Source organism: Mesoplodon densirostris, chromosome 4 (genome assembly GCF_025265405.1).
Source record: "Mesoplodon densirostris isolate mMesDen1 chromosome 4, mMesDen1 primary haplotype, whole genome shotgun sequence".
Taxonomy (NCBI): Eukaryota; Metazoa; Chordata; class Mammalia; order Artiodactyla; family Ziphiidae; genus Mesoplodon; species Mesoplodon densirostris.
Window position 1 is genome coordinate 113,698,876 of NC_082664.1, and position 18,225 is coordinate 113,717,100.

The following is an 18,225-nucleotide window of genomic DNA, read 5'->3' on the forward strand; positions in this document are numbered from 1 at the left end:
GGGCAGACACAGTGGACCCCCAGATAGGAGCACCTCGAATTCTGGAACCCTGGTGTGTGTTTGCATGCAGGTCAGAAGGGGACGCTGGCCCTCACTCCTCACTCTCCCCTACCCCCGAGAGATGAAACGTGCTGGACCTCAGATTCGATGAGGAGACGGTAGAGTGTTCTCACTCATTTTGTTCAGATTTTCCAAGGAATGCATACAAGGGTGTCACCATCGATCCAAGCACAGGCTGGGACGCTGCAGAACACAACCGGGCATGCCGTGGGGGTCTGAAGAGGAGAGATGACCTCGGAGTACTCCAAAACGCTGGGGAATCCACAGCCCTCAGGCCACTCAGAAAGAGCAACAGTCAATCCACTCTTGCAGCCATTTGGACCGTCTGAGGAAAACCTCATATCCAATGGCACATCATAGGGTGGGTGAAAGCCTACCTTCCTGAGTTAGCCAGAGCCACGCGTAGCAACATGCCCCCGTGTCATTTTTCCACTTTTCCTTAGCACCTGCAGTCATCAGCCAACGCGTAGGTCTTCTTCTCTTTGCCGACGGCCAGCCTTGTCCAGCATCTGCACCTGAGAACTGGACATAAATCAGGTATGCTTCAGAATTGGACCGGTGTACTCAGAGATCATGATTCATGAGAATTTTTACCTGGGCTTGAGCTCGGACCCTGCCTCCCAAGGACGTCTACCTTTACAGAGAACTCAATGTTTGTCTGACAGCACGACTGCAGTAAGTAAGGCGTGTACATTGGCCAGTACGTGAGAGGGTATATTTTTGTTTTCACGCATGTGCGCGTGTGTGACTGTTACTGCACACGACGACGTGCTTGTGGGCTTCTTTGTGTGCCTCTGAATCCGCATCTTGCTCTCTGTGTGTCCCTGTGGCCCTCTCCTGAGACCTCGAACCATAAAAGCCAGAGTTTATACACAGCGTCCTGGATTTGGACCCCCCACTGAATGGAGAAAGACGTCTTCAAGCTTCAACAGACTGAATGTGAACTTTGAAACCCAGGGGGGTTTCAAATGGGCCAAGGACTTCAACTATTCCACAGCCAAGCCTTCTGACCAATGCACAAACACCTGACGAGACCTGCTTTCCAACCGTGGGTGTAACATATAGATGGACCCAGAAATCCTGCAACCTAGTAGAATATGTAATGTGCACTTGGGGGCACTCCCATCATTTTTAGGAGCAAGGAAACCTCCTATGGGCGGGCCGACCTGCGACTGGCTACAGGCAAGATGCAGGCCGGCACCTCTCAAGGGGCTAACGAAATTCGGCCCAACTGCCAATTGTTGCCAACTATGCCTAATCACTTTGCGAGGACCCATGGGAATGCCCACCACAGGAAGTGGTGGGCTTCAGTAACCAAGACCCACGTTCAAACCCCACTGCGGAAACTAGGCTAGCTTCCCAGGCACGTGTTGCCAGCATCCAGCCACCAGGTTTGGCGGCCCTGAACCCGGAGTAAACACTCAAATTCTTGACAGTGTTGTCCTAGGTGCCCTCCTCCTGCCCACCGGGTAAGACGAACCTACTGGAAGCCACAGACATCATTCAAACACTGGTTCACTGTATACCAGGGATGGGAGACCGCTAACACGACTGCTTTGATGACACTGACCATACGCCATGCATCCTGGCACTTCTTCACTGACAGAGTGACACTACCGAGAACCTCCCAGAGATCAAAGGCACTCTCCCTGAGGACCACAGACCGATTTCCAATGGAAGAACTCTGCTTCGCGAGGGGACCTGCAAGCTTCAAAGGGCACAGTGGCTGTCCACGGCAGCGCACCTGGCATCGGAACACTGAACGCATCTCTGCTCCGCCAACGGACTGCTCCAGATAAACCACTAGCTATCCAAAACTCCTGCGTGCCACAATGGCTGGCCGCATCATGCCCTCTCGGAGAAACACTTTCGCTTTGCACATTCCCAAACAAGGAAACAAAGTGGTCAAAGGGCATGTTCGCATAACCCAAATACCCCCAAGGTGAGCGGCAGAGACGGTTCAACATGTCTAACTTCTCGGCGTCCCGCAAGACACCCTTTGCGCGACATTCCTCCGGCAATGGGATCACAGCTCTACGCAGGTTAAGTACGTAAACACATCCTCATGTACTGCCAATGCCATCCCCTTCGTGGGCAGCTGATGCCAGCACATCACGAACAGGACGCATTCTTGGGAAGACGTGGCCAGCTCCTGCAACCCAATCATGACAGCCCATCCCACGACATCACACAGGACATGTCCTCATGATGCCTTGCCATCTTCTGCAGGCCAGCAGCCACCACGCAGGCTTCAATGCAGCACTCGGTCCTAACCCCACTCCACGATGACCCACTTAGTGCCAAAACTCTGTCGGGATCTGCAGTGGAGTAGCCGACATGGGCAATACCTAGCCCTAATCCATCAGCTCCCTTCCGTTGAAGACCAACTGCAGCCCACACCCACCCACTGCTCCATCCCCACCGGGCACTAAAGAACTTCAGCGCGCCAAAACAAATGACAGGGAGGGACACTGGCCTGGCCTGAGGCTCCAGACTCCAACCAGGGATGCTTCCTCATTTTGGCTTCCAGAAATAGCCCCCGAAGCTGCATGCACAAACGTGATCCTGGCCAAAGCAGACCTTTCCAAGCTGCAAGCTTACTGGGCCTACACCAGCACGCACTCCAACTCTGAAGACCAGCAGGAGAGCCTTCCCCCTCGCATGCCCTCAACGGTCTTTCAGCAGGGACCTAATATGCGTAGATGACCCAGCTTATGGGCAGACACAGTGGACCCCCAGATAGGAGCACCTCGAATTCTGGAACCCTGGTGTGTGTTTGCATGCAGGTCAGAAGGGGACGCTGGCCCTCACTCCTCACTCTCCCCTAACCCCGAGAGACGAAACGTGCTGGACCTCAGATTCGATGAGGAGACGGTAGAGTGTTCTCACTCATTTTGTTCAGATTTTCCAAGGAATGCATACAAGGGTGTCACCATCGATCCAAGCACAGGCTGGGACGCTGCAGAACACAACCGGGCATGCCGTGGGGATCTGAAGAGGAGAGATGACCTCGGAGTACTCCAAAACCCTGGGGAATCCACAGCCCTCAGGTCACTCAGAAAGAGCAACAGTCAGTCCACTCTTGCAGCCACTGGGACGGTCTGAGGAAAACCTCATATCCAATGGCACATCTTAGGGTGGGTGAAAGCCTACCTTCCTGAGTTAGCCAGAGCCACGCATAGAAACAGGCCCCTGTGTCATTTTTCCACTTTTCCTTAGCACCTGCAGTCATCAGCCAACGCGTAGGTCTTCTTGTCTTTGCCGACGGCCAGCCTTGTCCAGCAGCTGCACCTGAGAACTGGAGATAAATCAGGCAGGCTTCAGAATTGGACCGGGGTACTCAGAGATCATGATTCATGAGAATTTTTACCTGGGCTTCAGCTCGGAATCTGCCTCCCAAAGACGTCTACATTTATAGAGAACTCAATGTTTGTCTGACAGCACGACTGCAGGAATTAAGGCATGTACGTTGGCCGGTACGTGAAAGGGTATATTTTTGTTTTCACGCATGTGCGCGGGTGTGATTGTTACTGCACATGAGGACGCGCTTGTGGGCGTCTTTGTGTGCCTCTGAATCCGCATCTTGCTCTCTGTGTGTTCCTGTGGCCCTCTCCTGAGACCTCGAACCATAAAAGCCAGAGTTTATACACAGCGTCCTGGATTTGGACCCCCCGACTGAATGGAGAAAGACCTCTTCAAGCTTCAACAGACTGAATGTGAACTTTGAAACCCAGGGCGTTTTGACATAGGCCACGGACTTCCACTCTTCCACAGCCAAGCCTTCTGACCAACGCACAAACACCTGACGAGACCTGCTTTCCGACCGTGGGTGTAACATAAAGATGGACCCAGAAATCCTGCAACCTAGTAGAATAGGTAATGTGCACTTGGGGCCACTCCCATCATTTTTAGGAGCAAGGAAACCTCCTATGGGCGGGCCGACCTGCGACTGGCTACAGGGAAGATGCAGGCCGGCACCTCTCAAGGGGCTAACGAAATTCGGCCCAACTGCCAATTGTTGCCAACTATGACAAATCACTTTGCGAGGACCCAGGGGAATGCCCACCACAGGAAGTGGTGGGCTTCAGTAACCAAGACCCACGTTCAAACCCCACTGCGGAAACTAGGCTAGCTTCCCAGGCACGTGTTGCCAGCATCCAGACACCAGGTTTGCCGGCCCTGAACCCGGAGGAAACACTCAAATTCTTGACAGTGTTGTCCTACGTGCCCTCCTCCTGACCACCGGGTAAGTCGAACCTACTGGAAGCCATAGACATCATTCAAACACGGGGTCACTGTATACCAGGTATGGCAGACTGCAAACACGACTGCTTTGATGACACTGACCATACCCCATGCATCCTGGCACTTCTTCACTGACAGAGTGACACTACCGAGAACCTCCCAGAGATCAAAGGCACTCTCCCCGAGGACCACAGACCGATTTCCAATGGAAGAACTCTGCTTCGCGAGGGGACCTGCAAGCTTCAAAGGGCACAGTGGCTGTCCACGGCAGCGCACCTGGCATCGGAACACTAAACGCATCTCTGCTCCGCCAACGCACTGCTCCAGATAAACCACTAGCTATCCAAAACTCCTCCATGCCACAAGGGCTGGCCGCATCATGCCCTCTCGGAGAAACACTTTCGCTTTGCACATTCCAAAACAAGGAAACAAAGTGGCCAAAGGGCATGTTCGCATAACCCAAATACCCCCAAGTTGAGCGGCACAGACGCTTCAACATGTCCAACTTCTCGGCGTCCCGCAAGACACCCTTTGGGCGACATTCCTCCGGCAACGGGATCACAACTCTACGCAGGTTAAGTACGTAACCGCATCCTCATGTACTGCCAAAGCCATCCCCTTCGTGGGCAGCTGATGCCAGCACATCACGAACAGGACGCATTCTTGGGAAGACGTGGCCAGCTCCTGCAACCCAATCATGACAGCCCATCCCACGACATCACACAGGACATGTCCTCATGATGCCTTGCCATCTTCTGCAGGCCAGCAGCCACCACGCAGGCTTCAATGCAGCACTCGGTCCTAACCCCACTCCACGATGACCCACTTAGTGCCAAAACTCTGTCGGGATCTGCAGTGGAGTAGCCGACATGGGCAATACCTAGCCCTAATCCATCAGCTCCCTTCCGTTGAAGACCAACCGCAGCCCACACCCACCCACTGCTCCATCCCCACCGGGCACTAAAGAACTTCAGCGCGCCAAAACAAATGACAGGGAGGGACACAGGCCTGGCCTGAGGCTCCAGACTCCAACCAGGGATGCTTCCTCATTATGGCTTCCAGAAATAGCCCCCGAAGCTGCATGGACAAACGTGATCCTGGCCAAAGCACACCTTTCCAAGCTGCAAGCTTACTGGGACTACACCAGCACGCACTCCGACTCTGAAGACCAGCAGGAGAGCCTTCCCCCTCGCATGCCCTCAACGGTCTTTCAGCAGGGACCTAATATGCGTAGATGACCCAGCTTATGGGCAGACACATTGGACCCCCAGATAGGAGCACCTCGAATTCTGGAACCCTGGTGTGTGTTTGCATGCAGGTCAGAAGGGGACGCTGGCCCTCACTCCTCACTCTCCCCTACCCCCGAGAGACGAAACGTGCTGGACCTCAGATTCGATGAGGAGACGGTAGAGTGTTCTCACTCATTTTGTTCAGATTTTCCAAGGAATGCATACAAGGGTGTCACTATCGATCCAAGCACAGGCTGGGACGCTGCAGAACACAACCGGGCATGCCGTGGGGGTGTGAAGAGGAGAGATGACCTCGGAATACTCCAAAACGCTGGGGAATCCACAGCCCTCAGGCCACTCAGAAAGAGCAACAGTCAATCCACTCTTGCAGCCATTTGGACCGTCTGAGGAAAACCTCATATCCAATGGCACATCATAGGGTGCGTGAAAGCCTACCTTACTGAGTTCTGACCAACGCACAAACACCTGACGAGACCTGCTTTCCAACCGTGGGTGTAACATATAGATGGACCCAAAAATCCTGCAACCTAGTAGAATATGTAATGTGCACTTGGGGGCACTCCCATCATTTTTAGGAGCAAGGAAACCTCCTATGGGCGGGCCGACCTGCGACTGGCTACAGGCAAGATGCAGCCCGGCACCTCTCAAGGGGCTAACGAAATTCGGCCCAACTGCCAATTGATGCCAACTATGCCAAATCACTTTGCGAGGACCCATGGGAATGCCCACCACAGAAAGTGGTGGGCTTCAGTAACCAAGACCCACGTTCAAACCCCACTGCGCAAACTAGGCTAGCTTCCCAGGCATGTGTTGCCAGCATCCAGCCACCAGGTTTGGCGGCCGTGAACCCGGAGGAAACACTCAAATTCTTGACAGTGTTGTCCTACGTGCCCTCCTCCTGCCCACCGGGTAAGTCGAACCTACTGGAAGCCACAGGCATCATTCAAGCACGGGGTCACTGTATACCAGGGATGGTAGACCGCAAACACGACTGCTTTGATGACACTGACCATACCCCATGCATCCTCGCACTTCTTCACTGACAGAGTGACACTACCGAGAACCTCCCAGAGATCAAAGTCACTCTCCCCGAGGACCACAGACCGATTTCCAATGGAAGAACTCTGCTTCGCGAGGGGACCTGCAAGCTTCAAAGGGCACAGTGGCTGTCCACGGCAGTGCACCTGGCATCGGAACACTGAACGCATCTCTGCTCCACCAACGGACTGCTCCAGATAAACCACTAGCTATCCAAAACTCCTGCGTGCCACAAGGGCTGGCCGCATCATGCCCTCTCGGAGAAACACTTTCGCTTTGCACATTCCCAAACAAGGAAACAAAGTGGCCAAAGGGCATGTTCGCATAACCCAAATACCCCCAAGGTGAGCGGCACAGACGCTTCAACATGTCCAACTTCTCGGCGTCCCGCAAGACACCCTTTGGGCGACATTCCTCCGGCAACGGGATCACAACTCTACGCAGGTTAAGTACGTAACCGCATCCTCATGTACTGCCAAAGCCATCCCCTTCGTGGGCAGCTGATGCCAGCACATCACGAACAGGACGCATTCTTGGGAAGACGTGGCCAGCTCCTGCAACCCAATCATGACAGCCCATCCCACGACATCACACCGGACATGTCCTCATGATGCCTTGCCATCTTCTGCAGGCCAGCAGCCACCACGCAGGCTTCAATGCAGCACTCGGTCCTAACCCCACTCCACGATGACCCACTTAGTGCCAAAACTCTGTCGGGATCTGCAGTGGAGTAGCCGACATGGGCAATACCTAGCCCTAATCCATCAGCTCCCTTCCGTTGAAGACCAACCGCAGCCCACACCCACCCACTGCTCCATCCCCACCGGGCACTAAAGAACTTCAGCGCGCCAAAACAAATGACAGGGAGGGACACAGGCCTGGCCTGAGGCTCCAGACTCCAACCAGGGATGCTTCCTCATTTTGGCTTCCAGAAATAGCCCCCGAAGCTGCATGGACAAACGTGATCCTGGCCAAAGCACACCTTTCCAAGCTGCAAGCTTACTGGGCCTACACCGGCACGCACTCCGACTCTCAAGAGCAGCAGGAGAGACTTCCCCTTCGCATGCCCTCAACGGTCTTTCAGCAGGGACCTAATGTGCGTAGATGACCCAGCTTATGGGCAGACACAGTGGACCCCCAGATAGGAGCACCTCGAATTCTGGAACCCTGGTGTGTGTTTGCATGCAGGTCAGAAGGGGACGCTGGCCCTCACTCCTCACTCTCCCCTACCCCCGAGAGATGAAACGTGCTGGACCTCAGATTCGATGAGGAGACGGTAGAGTGTTCTCACTCATTTTGTTCAGATTTTCCAAGGAATGCATACAAGGGTGTCACCATCGATCCAAGCACAGGCTGGGACGCTGCAGAACACAACCGGGCATGCCGTGGGGGTCTGAAGAGGAGAGATGACCTCGGAGTACTCCAAAACGCTGGGGAATCCACAGCCCTCAGGCCACTCAGAAAGAGCAACAGTCAATCCACTCTTGCAGCCATTTGGACCGTCTGAGGAAAACCTCATATCCAATGGCACATCATAGGGTGGGTGAAAGCCTACCTTCCTGAGTTAGCCAGAGCCACGCGTAGCAACATGCCCCCGTGTCATTTTTCCACTTTTCCTTAGCACCTGCAGTCATCAGCCAACGCGTAGGTCTTCTTCTCTTTGCCGACGGCCAGCCTTGTCCAGCATCTGCACCTGAGAACTGGACATAAATCAGGTATGCTTCAGAATTGGACCGGTGTACTCAGAGATCATGATTCATGAGAATTTTTACCTGGGCTTGAGCTCGGACCCTGCCTCCCAAGGACGTCTACCTTTACAGAGAACTCAATGTTTGTCTGACAGCACGACTGCAGTAAGTAAGGCGTGTACATTGGCCAGTACGTGAGAGGGTATATTTTTGTTTTCACGCATGTGCGCGTGTGTGACTGTTACTGCACACGACGACGTGCTTGTGGGCTTCTTTGTGTGCCTCTGAATCCGCATCTTGCTCTCTGTGTGTCCCTGTGGCCCTCTCCTGAGACCTCGAACCATAAAAGCCAGAGTTTATACACAGCGTCCTGGATTTGGACCCCCCACTGAATGGAGAATGATGTCTTCAAGCTTCAACAGACTGAATGTGAACTTTGAAACCCAGGGGGGTTTCAAATGGGCCAAGGACTTCAACTATTCCACAGCCAAGCCTTCTGACCAACGCACAAACACCTGACAAGACCTGCTTTCCAACCGTGGGTGTAACATATAGATGGACCCAGAAATCCTGCAACCTAGTAGAATATGTAATGTGCACTTGGGGGCACTCCCATCATTTTTAGGAGCAAGGAAACCTCCTATGGGCGGGCCGACCTGCGACTGGCTACAGGCAAGATGCAGCCCGGCACCTCTCAAGGGGCTAACGAAATTCGGCCCAACTGCCAATTGTTGCCAACTATGCCTAATCACTTTGCGAGGACCCATGGGAATGCCCACCACAGGAAGTGGTGGGCTTCAGTAACCAAGACCCACGTTCAAACCCCACTGCGGAAACTAGGCTAGCTTCCCAGGCACGTGTTGCCAGCATCCAGCCACCAGGTTTGGCGGCCCTGAACCCGGAGGAAACACTCAAATTCTTGACAGTGTTGTCCTAGGTGCCCTCCTCCTGCCCACCGGGTAAGACGAACCTACTGGAAGCCACAGACATCATTTAAACTCGGGGTCACTGTATACCAGGGATGGCAGACCGCAAACACGACTGCTTTGATGACACTGACCATACCCCATGCATCCTGGCACTTCTTCACTGACAGAGTGACACTACCGAGAACCTCACAGAGATCAAAGGCACTCTCCCCGAGGACCACAGACCGATTTCCAATGGAAGAACTCTGCTTCGCGAGGGGACCTGCAAGCTTCAAAGTGCACAGTGGCTGTCCACGGCAGTGCACCTGGCATCGGAACACTGAACGCATCTCTGCTCCGCCAACGGACTGCTCCAGATAAACCACTAGCTATCCAAAACTCCTGCGTGCCACAAGGGCTGGCCGCATCATGCCCTCTCGGAGAAACACTTTCGCTTTGCACATTCCCAAACAAGGAAACAAAGTGGCCAAAGGGCATGTTCGCATAACCCAAATACCCCCAAGATGAGCGGCACAGACGCTTCAACATGTCCAACTTCTCGGCGTCCTGCAAGACACCCTTTGGGCGACATTCCTCCGGCAACGGGATCACAACTCTACGCAGGTTAAGTACGTAACCGCATCCTCATGTACTGCCAAAGCCATCCCCTTCGTGGGCAGCTGATGCCCGCACATCACGAACAGGACGCATTCTTGGGAAGACGTGGCCAGCTCCTGCAACCCAATCATGACAGCCCATCCCACGACATCACACAGGACATGTCCTCATGATGCCTTGCCATCTTCTGCAGGCCAGCAGCCACCACGCAGGCTTCAATGCAGCACTCGGTCCTAACCCCACTCCACGATGACCCACTTAGTGCCAAAACTCTGTCAGGAGCTGCAGTGGAGTAGCCGACATGGGCAATACCTAGCCCTAATCAATCAGCTCCCTTCCGTTGAAGACCAACCCCAGCCCACACCCACCCACTGCTCCATCCCCACCGGGCACTAAAGAACTTCAACGCGCCAAAACAAATGACAGAGAGGGACACCTGCCTGGCCTGAGGCTCCAGGCTCCAACCAGGGATGCTTCCTCATTTTGGCTTCCAGAAATAGCCCCCGAAGCTGCATGCACAAACGTGATCCTGGCCAAAGCACACCTTTCCAAGCTGCAAGCTTACTGGGCCTACACCAGCACACACTCCGACTCTGAAGACCAGCAGGAGAGCCTTCCCCCTCGCATGCCCTCAATGGTCTTTCAGCAGGGACCTAATATGCGTAGATGACCCAGCTTATGGGCAGACACAGTGGACCCCCAGAGAGGAGCACCTCGAATTCTGGAACCCTGGTGTGTGTTTGCATGCAGGTCAGAAGGGGACGCTGGCCCTCACTCCTCACTCTCCCCTACCCCCGAGAGACGAAACGTGCTGGACCTCAGATTCGATGAGGAGATGGTAGAGTGTTCTCACTCATTTTGTTCAGATTTTCCAAGGAATGCATACAAGGGTGTCACCATCGATCCAAGCACAGGCTGGGACGCTGCAGAACACAACCGGGCATGCCGTGGGGATCTGAAGAGGAGAGATGACCTCGGAGTACTCCAAAACCCTGGGGAATCCACAGCCCTCAGGTCACTCAGAAAGAGCAACAGTCAGTCCACTCTTGCAGCCACTGGGACGGTCTGAGGAAAACCTCATATCCAATGGCACATCTTAGGGTGGGTGAAAGCCTACCTTCCTGAGTTAGCCAGAGCCACGCATAGAAACAGGCCCCTGTGTCATTTTTCCACTTTTCCTTAGCACCTGCAGTCATCAGCCAACGCGTAGGTCTTCTTGTCTTTGCCGACGGCCAGCCTTGTCCAGCAGCTGCACCTGAGAACTGGAGATAAATCAGGCAGGCTTCAGAATTGGACCGGGGTACTCAGAGATCATGATTCATGAGAATTTTTACCTGGGCTTCAGCTCGGAATCTGCCTCCCAAAGACGTCTACATTTATAGAGAACTCAATGTTTGTCTGACAGCACGACTGCAGGAATTAAGGCATGTACATTGGCCGGTACGTGAGAGGGTATATTTTTGTTTTCACGCATGTGCGCGGGTGTGATTGTTACTGCACATGAGGACGCGCTTGTGGGCGTCTTTGTGTGCCTCTGAATCCGCATCTTGCTCTCTGTGTGTTCCTGTGGCCCTCTCCTGAGACCTCGAACCATAAAAGCCAGAGTTTATACACAGCGTCCTGGATTTGGACCCCCCGACTGAATGGAGAAAGACCTCTTCAAGCTTCAACAGACTGAATGTGAACTTTGAAACCCAGGGCATTTTGACATAGGCCACGGACTTCCACTCTTCCACAGCCAAGCCTTCTGACCAACGCACAAACACCTGACGAGACCTGCTTTCCGACCGTGGGTGTAACATAAAGATGGACCCAAAAATCCTGCAACCTAGTAGAATATGTAATGTGCACTTGGGGCCACTCCCATCATTTTTAGGAGCAAGGAAACCTCCTATGGGCGGGCCGACCTGCGACTGGCTACAGGGAAGATGCAGGCCGGCACCTCACAAGGGGCTAACGAAATTCGGCCCAACTGCCAATTGTTGCCAACTATGACAAATCACTTTGCGAGGACCCAGGGGAATGCCCACCACAGGAAGTGGTGGGCTTCAGTAACCAAGACCCACGTTCAAACCCCACTGCGGAAACTAGGCTAGCTTCCCAGGCACGTGTTGCCAGCATCCAGACACCAGGTTTGCCGGCCCTGAACCCGGAGGAAACACTCAAATTCTTGACAGTGTTGTCCTACGTGCCCTCCTCCTGCCCACCGGGTAAGTCGAACCTACTGGAAGCCATAGACATCATTCAAACACGGGGTCACTGTATACCAGGTATGGCAGACTGCAAACACGACTGCTTTGATGACACTGACCATACGCCATGCATCCTGGCACTTCTTCACTGACAGAGTGACACTACCGAGAACCTCCCAGAGATCAAAGGCACTCTCCCCGAGGACCACAGACCGATTTCCAATGGAAGAACTCTGCTTCGCGAGGGGACCTGCAAGCTTCAAAGGGCACAGTGGCTGTCCACGGCAGCGCACCTGGCATCGGAACACTAAACGCATCTCTGCTCCGCCAACGCACTGCTCCAGATAAACCACTAGCTATCCAAAACTCCTCCATGCCACAAGGGCTGGCCGCATCATGCCCTCTCGGAGAAACACTTTCGCTTTGCACATTCCCAAACAAGGAAACAAAGTGGCCAAAGGGCATGTTCGCATAACCCAAATACCCCCAAGTTGAGCGGCACAGACGCTTCAACATGTCCAACTTCTCGGCGTCCCGCAAGACACCCTTTGGGCGACATTCCTCCGGCAACGGGATCACAACTCTACGCAGGTTAAGTACGTAACCGCATCCTCATGTACTGCCAAAGCCATCCCCTTCGTGGGCAGCTGATGCCAGCACATCACGAACAGGACGCATTCTTGGGAAGACGTGGCCAGCTCCTGCAACCCAATCATGACAGCCCATCCCACGACATCACACCGGACATGTCCTCATGATGCCTTGCCATCTTCTGCAGGCCAGCAGCCACCACGCAGGCTTCAATGCAGCACTCGGTCCTAACCCCACTCCACGATGACCCACTTAGTGCCAAAACTCTGTCGGGATCTGCAGTGGAGTAGCCGACATGGGCAATACCTAGCCCTAATCCATCAGCTCCCTTCCGTTGAAGACCAACCGCAGCCCACACCCACCCACTGCTCCATCCCCACCGGGCACTAAAGAACTTCAGCGCGCCAAAACAACTGACAGGGAGGGACACAGGCCTGGCCTGAGGCTCCAGACTCCAACCAGGGATGCTTCCTCATTATGGCTTCCAGAAATAGCCCCCGAAGCTGCATGGACAAACGTGATCCTGGCCAAAGCACACCTTTCCAAGCTGCAAGCTTACTGGGCCTACACCAGCACGCACTCCGACTCTGAAGACCAGCAGGAGAGCCTTCCCCCTCGCATGCCCTCAACGGTCTTTCAGCAGGGACCTAATATGCGTAGATGACCCAGCTTATGGGCAGACACAGTGGACCCCCAGATAGGAGCACCTCGAATTCTGGAACCCTGGTGTGTGTTTGCATGCAGGTCAGAAGGGGACGCTGGCCCTCACTCCTCACTCTCCCCTACCCCCGAGAGATGAAACGTGCTGGACCTCAGATTCGATGAGGAGACGGTAGAGTGTTCTCACTCATTTTGTTCAGATTTTCCAAGGAATGCATACAAGGGTGTCACCATCGATCCAAGCACAGGCTGGGACGCTGCAGAACACAACCGGGCATGCCGTGGGGGTCTGAAGAGGAGAGATGACCTCGGAGTACTCCAAAACGCTGGGGAATCCACAGCCCTCAGGCCACTCAGAAAGAGCAACAGTCAATCCACTCTTGCAGCCATTTGGACCGTCTGAGGAAAACCTCATATCCAATGGCACATCATAGGGTGGGTGAAAGCCTACCTTCCTGAGTTAGCCAGAGCCACGCGTAGCAACATGCCCCCGTGTCATTTTTCCACTTTTCCTTAGCACCTGCAGTCATCAGCCAACGCGTAGGTCTTCTTCTCTTTGCCGACGGCCAGCCTTGTCCAGCATCTGCACCTGAGAACTGGACATAAATCAGGTAGGCTTCAGAATTGGACCAGTGTACTCAGAGATCATGATTCATGAGAATTTTTACCTGGGCTTGAGCTCGGACCCTGCCTCCCAAGGACGTCTACCTTTACAGAGAACTCAATGTTTGTCTGACAGCACGACTGCAGTAAGTAAGGCGTGTACATTGGCCAGTACGTGAGAGGGTATATTTTTGTTTTCACGCATGTGCGCGTGTGTGACTGTTACTGCACACGACGACGTGCTTGTGGGCTTCTTTTTATGCCTCTGAATCCGCATCTTGCTCTCTGTGTGTCCCTGTGGCCCTCTCCTGAGACCTCGAACCATAAAAGCCAGAGTTTATACACAGCGTCCTGGATTTGGACACCCCACTGAATGGAGAAAGACGTCTTCAAGCTTCAACAGACTGAATGTGAACTTTGAAACCCAGGGGGGTTTCAAATGGGCCAAGGACTTCAACTATTCCACAGCCAAGCCTTCTGACCAACGCACAAACACCTGACGAGACCTGCTTTCCAACCGTGGGTGTAACATATAGATGGACCCAGAAATCCTGCAACCTAGTAGAATATGTAATGTGCACTTGGGGGCACTCCCATCATTTTTAGGAGCAAGGAAACCTCCTATGGGCGGGCCGACCTGCGACTGGCTACAGGCAAGATGCAGCCCGGCACCTCTCAAGGGGCTAACGAAATTCGGCCCAACTGCCAATTGTTGCCAACTATGCCAAATCACTTTGCGAGGACCCATGGGAATGCCCACCACAGGAAGTGGTGGGCTTCAGTAACCAAGACCCACGTTCAAACCCCACTGCGGAAACTAGGCTAGCTTCCCAGGCACGTGTTGCCAGCATCCAGCCACCAGGTTTGGCGGCCCTGAACCCGGAGTAAACACTCAAATTCTTGACAGTGTTGTCCTAGGTGCCCTCCTCCTGCCCACCGGGTAAGACGAACCTACTGGAAGCCACAGACATCATTTAAACTCGGGGTCACTGTATACCAGGGATGGCAGACCGCAAACACGACTGCTTTGATGACACTGACCATACGCCATGCATCCTGGCACTTCTTCACTGACAGAGTGACACTACCGAGAACCTCCCAGAGATCAAAGGCACTCTCCCTGAGGACCACAGACCGATTTCCAATGGAAGAACTCTGCTTCGCGAGGGGACCTGCAAGCTTCAAAGGGCACAGTGGCTGTCCACGGCAGCGCACCTGGCATCGGAACACTGAACGCATCTCTGCTCCGCCAACGGACTGCTCCAGATAAACCACTAGCTATCCAAAACTCCTGCGTGCCACAATGGCTGGCGGCATCATGCCCTCTCGGTGAAACACTTTCGCTTTGCACATTCCCAAACAAGGAAACAAAGTGGTCAAAGGGCATGTTCGCATAACCCAAATACCCCCAAGGTGAGCGGCAGAGACGCTTCAACATGTCTAACTTCTCGGCGTCCCGCAAGACACCCTTTGCGCGACATTCCTCCGGCAACGGGATCACAGCTCTACGCAGGTTAAGTACGTAAACACATCCTCATGTACTGCCAATGCCATCCCCTTCGTGGGCAGCTGATGCCAGCACATCACGAACAGGACGCATTCTTGGGAAGACGTGGCCAGCTCCTGCAACCCAATCATGACAGCCCATCCCACGACATCACACAGGACATGTCCTCATGATGCCTTGCCATCTTCTGCAGGCCAGCAGCCACCACGCAGGCTTCAATGCAGCACTCGGTCCTAACCCCACTCCACGATGACCCACTTAGTGCCAAAACTCTGTCGGGATCTGCAGTGGAGTAGCCGACATGGGCAATACCTAGCCCTAATCCATCAGCTCCCTTCCGTTGAAGACCAACTGCAGCCCACACCCACCCACTGCTCCATCCCCACCGGGCACTAAAGAATTTCAGCGCGCCAAAACAAATGACAGGGAGGGACACTGGCCTGGCCTGAGGCTCCAGACTCCAACCAGGGATGCTTCCTCATTTTGGCTTCCAGAAATAGCCCCCGAAGCTGCATGCACAAACGTGATCCTGGCCAAAGCAGACCTTTCCAAGCTGCAAGCTTACTGGGCCTACACCAGCACGCACTCCGACTCTGAAGACCAGCAGGAGAGCCTTCCCCCTCGCATGCCCTCAACGGTCTTTCAGCAGGGACCTAATATGCGTAGATGACCCAGCTTATGGGCAGACACAGTGGACCCCCAGATAGGAGCACCTCGAATTCTGGAACCCTGGTGTGTGTTTGCATGCAGGTCAGAAGGGGATGCTGGCCCTCACTCCTCACTCTCCCCTACCCCCGAGAGACGAAACGTGCTGGACCTCAGATTCGATGAGGAGACGGTAGAGTGTTCTCACTCATTTTGTTCAGATTTTCCAAGGAATGCATACAAGGGTGTCACCATCGATCCAAGCACAGGCTGGGACGCTGCAGAACACAACCGGGCATGCCGTGGGGGTCTGAAGAGGAGAGATGACCTCGGAGTACTCCAAAACCCTGGGGAATCCACAGCCCTCAGGTCACTCAGAAAGAGCAACAGTCAGTCCACTCTTGCAGCCACTGGGACGGTCTGAGGAAAACCTCATATCCAATGGCACATCTTAGGGTGGGTGAAAGCCTACCTTCCTGAGTTAGCCAGAGCCACGCATAGAAACAGGCCCCTGTGTCATTTTTCCACTTTTCCTTAGCACCTGCAGTCATCAGCCAACGCGTAGGTCTTCTTGTCTTTGCCGACGGCCAGCCTTGTCCAGCAGCTGCACCTGAGAACTGGAGATAAATCAGGCAGGCTTCAGAATTGGACCGGGGTACTCAGAGATCATGATTCATGAGAATTTTTACCTGGGCTTCAGCTCGGAATCTGCCTCCCAAAGACGTCTACATTTATAGAGAACTCAATGTTTGTCTGACAGCACGACTGCAGGAATTAAGGCATGTACGTTGGCCGGTACGTGAGAGGGTATATTTTTGTTTTCACGCATGTGCGCGGGTGTGATTGTTACTGCACATGAGGACGCGCTTGTGGGCGTCTTTGTGTGCCTCTGAATCCGCATCTTGCTCTCTGTGTGTTCCTGTGGCCCTCTCCTGAGACCTCGAACCATAAAAGCCAGAGTTTATACACAGCGTCCTGGATTTGGACCCCCCGACTGAATGGAGAAAGACCTCTTCAAGCTTCAACAGACTGAATGTGAACTTTGAAACCCAGGGCGTTTTGACATAGGCCACGGACTTCCACTCTTCCACAGCCAAGCCTTCTGACCAACGCACAAACACCTGACGAGACCTGCTTTCCGACCGTGGGTGTAACATAAAGATGGACCCAGAAATCCTGCAACCTAGTAGAATATGTAATGTGCACTTGGGGCCACTCCCATCATTTTTAGGAGCAAGGAAACCTCCTATGGGCGGGCCGACCTGCGACTGGCTACAGGCAAGATGCAGGCCGGCACCTCTCAAGGGGCTAACGAAATTCGGCCCAACTGCCAATTGTTGCCAACTATGACAAATCACTTTGCGAGGACCCAGGGGAATGCCCACCACAGGAAGTGGTGGGCTTCAGTAACCAAGACCCACGTTCAAACCCCACTGCGGAAACTAGGCTAGCTTCCCAGGCACGTGTTGCCAGCATCCAGACACAAGGTTTGCCGGCCCTGAACCCGGAGGAAACACTCAAATTCTTGACAGTGTTGTCCTACGTGCCCTCCTCCTGCCCACCGGGTAAGTCGAACCTACTGGAAGCCATAGACATCATTCAAACACGGGGTCACTGTATACCAGGTATGGCAGACTGCAAACACGACTGCTTTGATGACACTGACCATACGCCATGCATCCTGGCACTTCTTCACTGACAGAGTGACACTACCGAGAACCTCCCAGAGATCAAAGGCACTCTCCCCGAGGACCACAGACCGATTTCCAATGGAAGAACTCTGCTTCGCGAGGGGACCTGCAAGCTTCAAAGGGCACAGTGGCTGTCCACGGCAGCGCACCTGGCATCGGAACACTAAACGCATCTCTGCTCCGCCAACGCACTGCTCCAGATAAACCACTAGCTATCCAAAACTCCTCCATGCCACAAGGGCTGGCCGCATCATGCCCTCTCGGAGAAACACTTTCGCTTTGCACATTCCAAAACAAGGAAACAAAGTGGCCAAAGGGCATGTTCGCATAACCCAAATACCCCCAAGTTGAGCGGCACAGACGCTTCAACATGTCCAACTTCTCGGCGTCCCGCAAGACACCCTTTGGGCGACATTCCTCCGGCAACGGGATCACAACTCTACGCAGGTTAAGTACGTAACCGCATCCTCATGTACTGCCAAAGCCATCCCCTTCGTGGGCAGCTGATGCCAGCACATCACGAACAGGA

General features: G+C 53.9%; 7 non-coding genes across 7 annotated transcripts; all 7 read right to left on the minus strand.

Annotated features, from left to right (window-relative positions):
* Positions 1-133: 133 nt before the first annotated feature.
* On the minus strand, positions 134-226 carry LOC132489454 (small nucleolar RNA SNORD116). Its single transcript, XR_009531866.1, has one exon. It is a non-coding gene; the product is annotated as a small nucleolar RNA SNORD116 (small nucleolar RNA).
* Positions 227-2,909: 2,683 nt separating this feature from the next.
* Positions 2,910-3,002, minus strand: LOC132489455 (small nucleolar RNA SNORD116). Its single transcript, XR_009531867.1, has one exon. It is a non-coding gene; the product is annotated as a small nucleolar RNA SNORD116 (small nucleolar RNA).
* Positions 3,003-5,686: 2,684 nt separating this feature from the next.
* LOC132489513 (small nucleolar RNA SNORD116) lies at positions 5,687-5,779 on the minus strand. Its single transcript, XR_009531921.1, has one exon. It is a non-coding gene; the product is annotated as a small nucleolar RNA SNORD116 (small nucleolar RNA).
* A 2,065-nt stretch (positions 5,780-7,844) lies between these two features.
* On the minus strand, positions 7,845-7,937 carry LOC132489456 (small nucleolar RNA SNORD116). The gene has a single exon (XR_009531868.1). It is a non-coding gene; the product is annotated as a small nucleolar RNA SNORD116 (small nucleolar RNA).
* Positions 7,938-10,620: 2,683 nt separating this feature from the next.
* LOC132489504 (small nucleolar RNA SNORD116) lies at positions 10,621-10,713 on the minus strand. The gene has a single exon (XR_009531914.1). It is a non-coding gene; the product is annotated as a small nucleolar RNA SNORD116 (small nucleolar RNA).
* Positions 10,714-13,397: 2,684 nt separating this feature from the next.
* LOC132489457 (small nucleolar RNA SNORD116) lies at positions 13,398-13,490 on the minus strand. The gene has a single exon (XR_009531869.1). It is a non-coding gene; the product is annotated as a small nucleolar RNA SNORD116 (small nucleolar RNA).
* A 2,683-nt stretch (positions 13,491-16,173) lies between these two features.
* On the minus strand, positions 16,174-16,266 carry LOC132489458 (small nucleolar RNA SNORD116). Its single transcript, XR_009531870.1, has one exon. It is a non-coding gene; the product is annotated as a small nucleolar RNA SNORD116 (small nucleolar RNA).
* Positions 16,267-18,225: the final 1,959 nt, after the last annotated feature.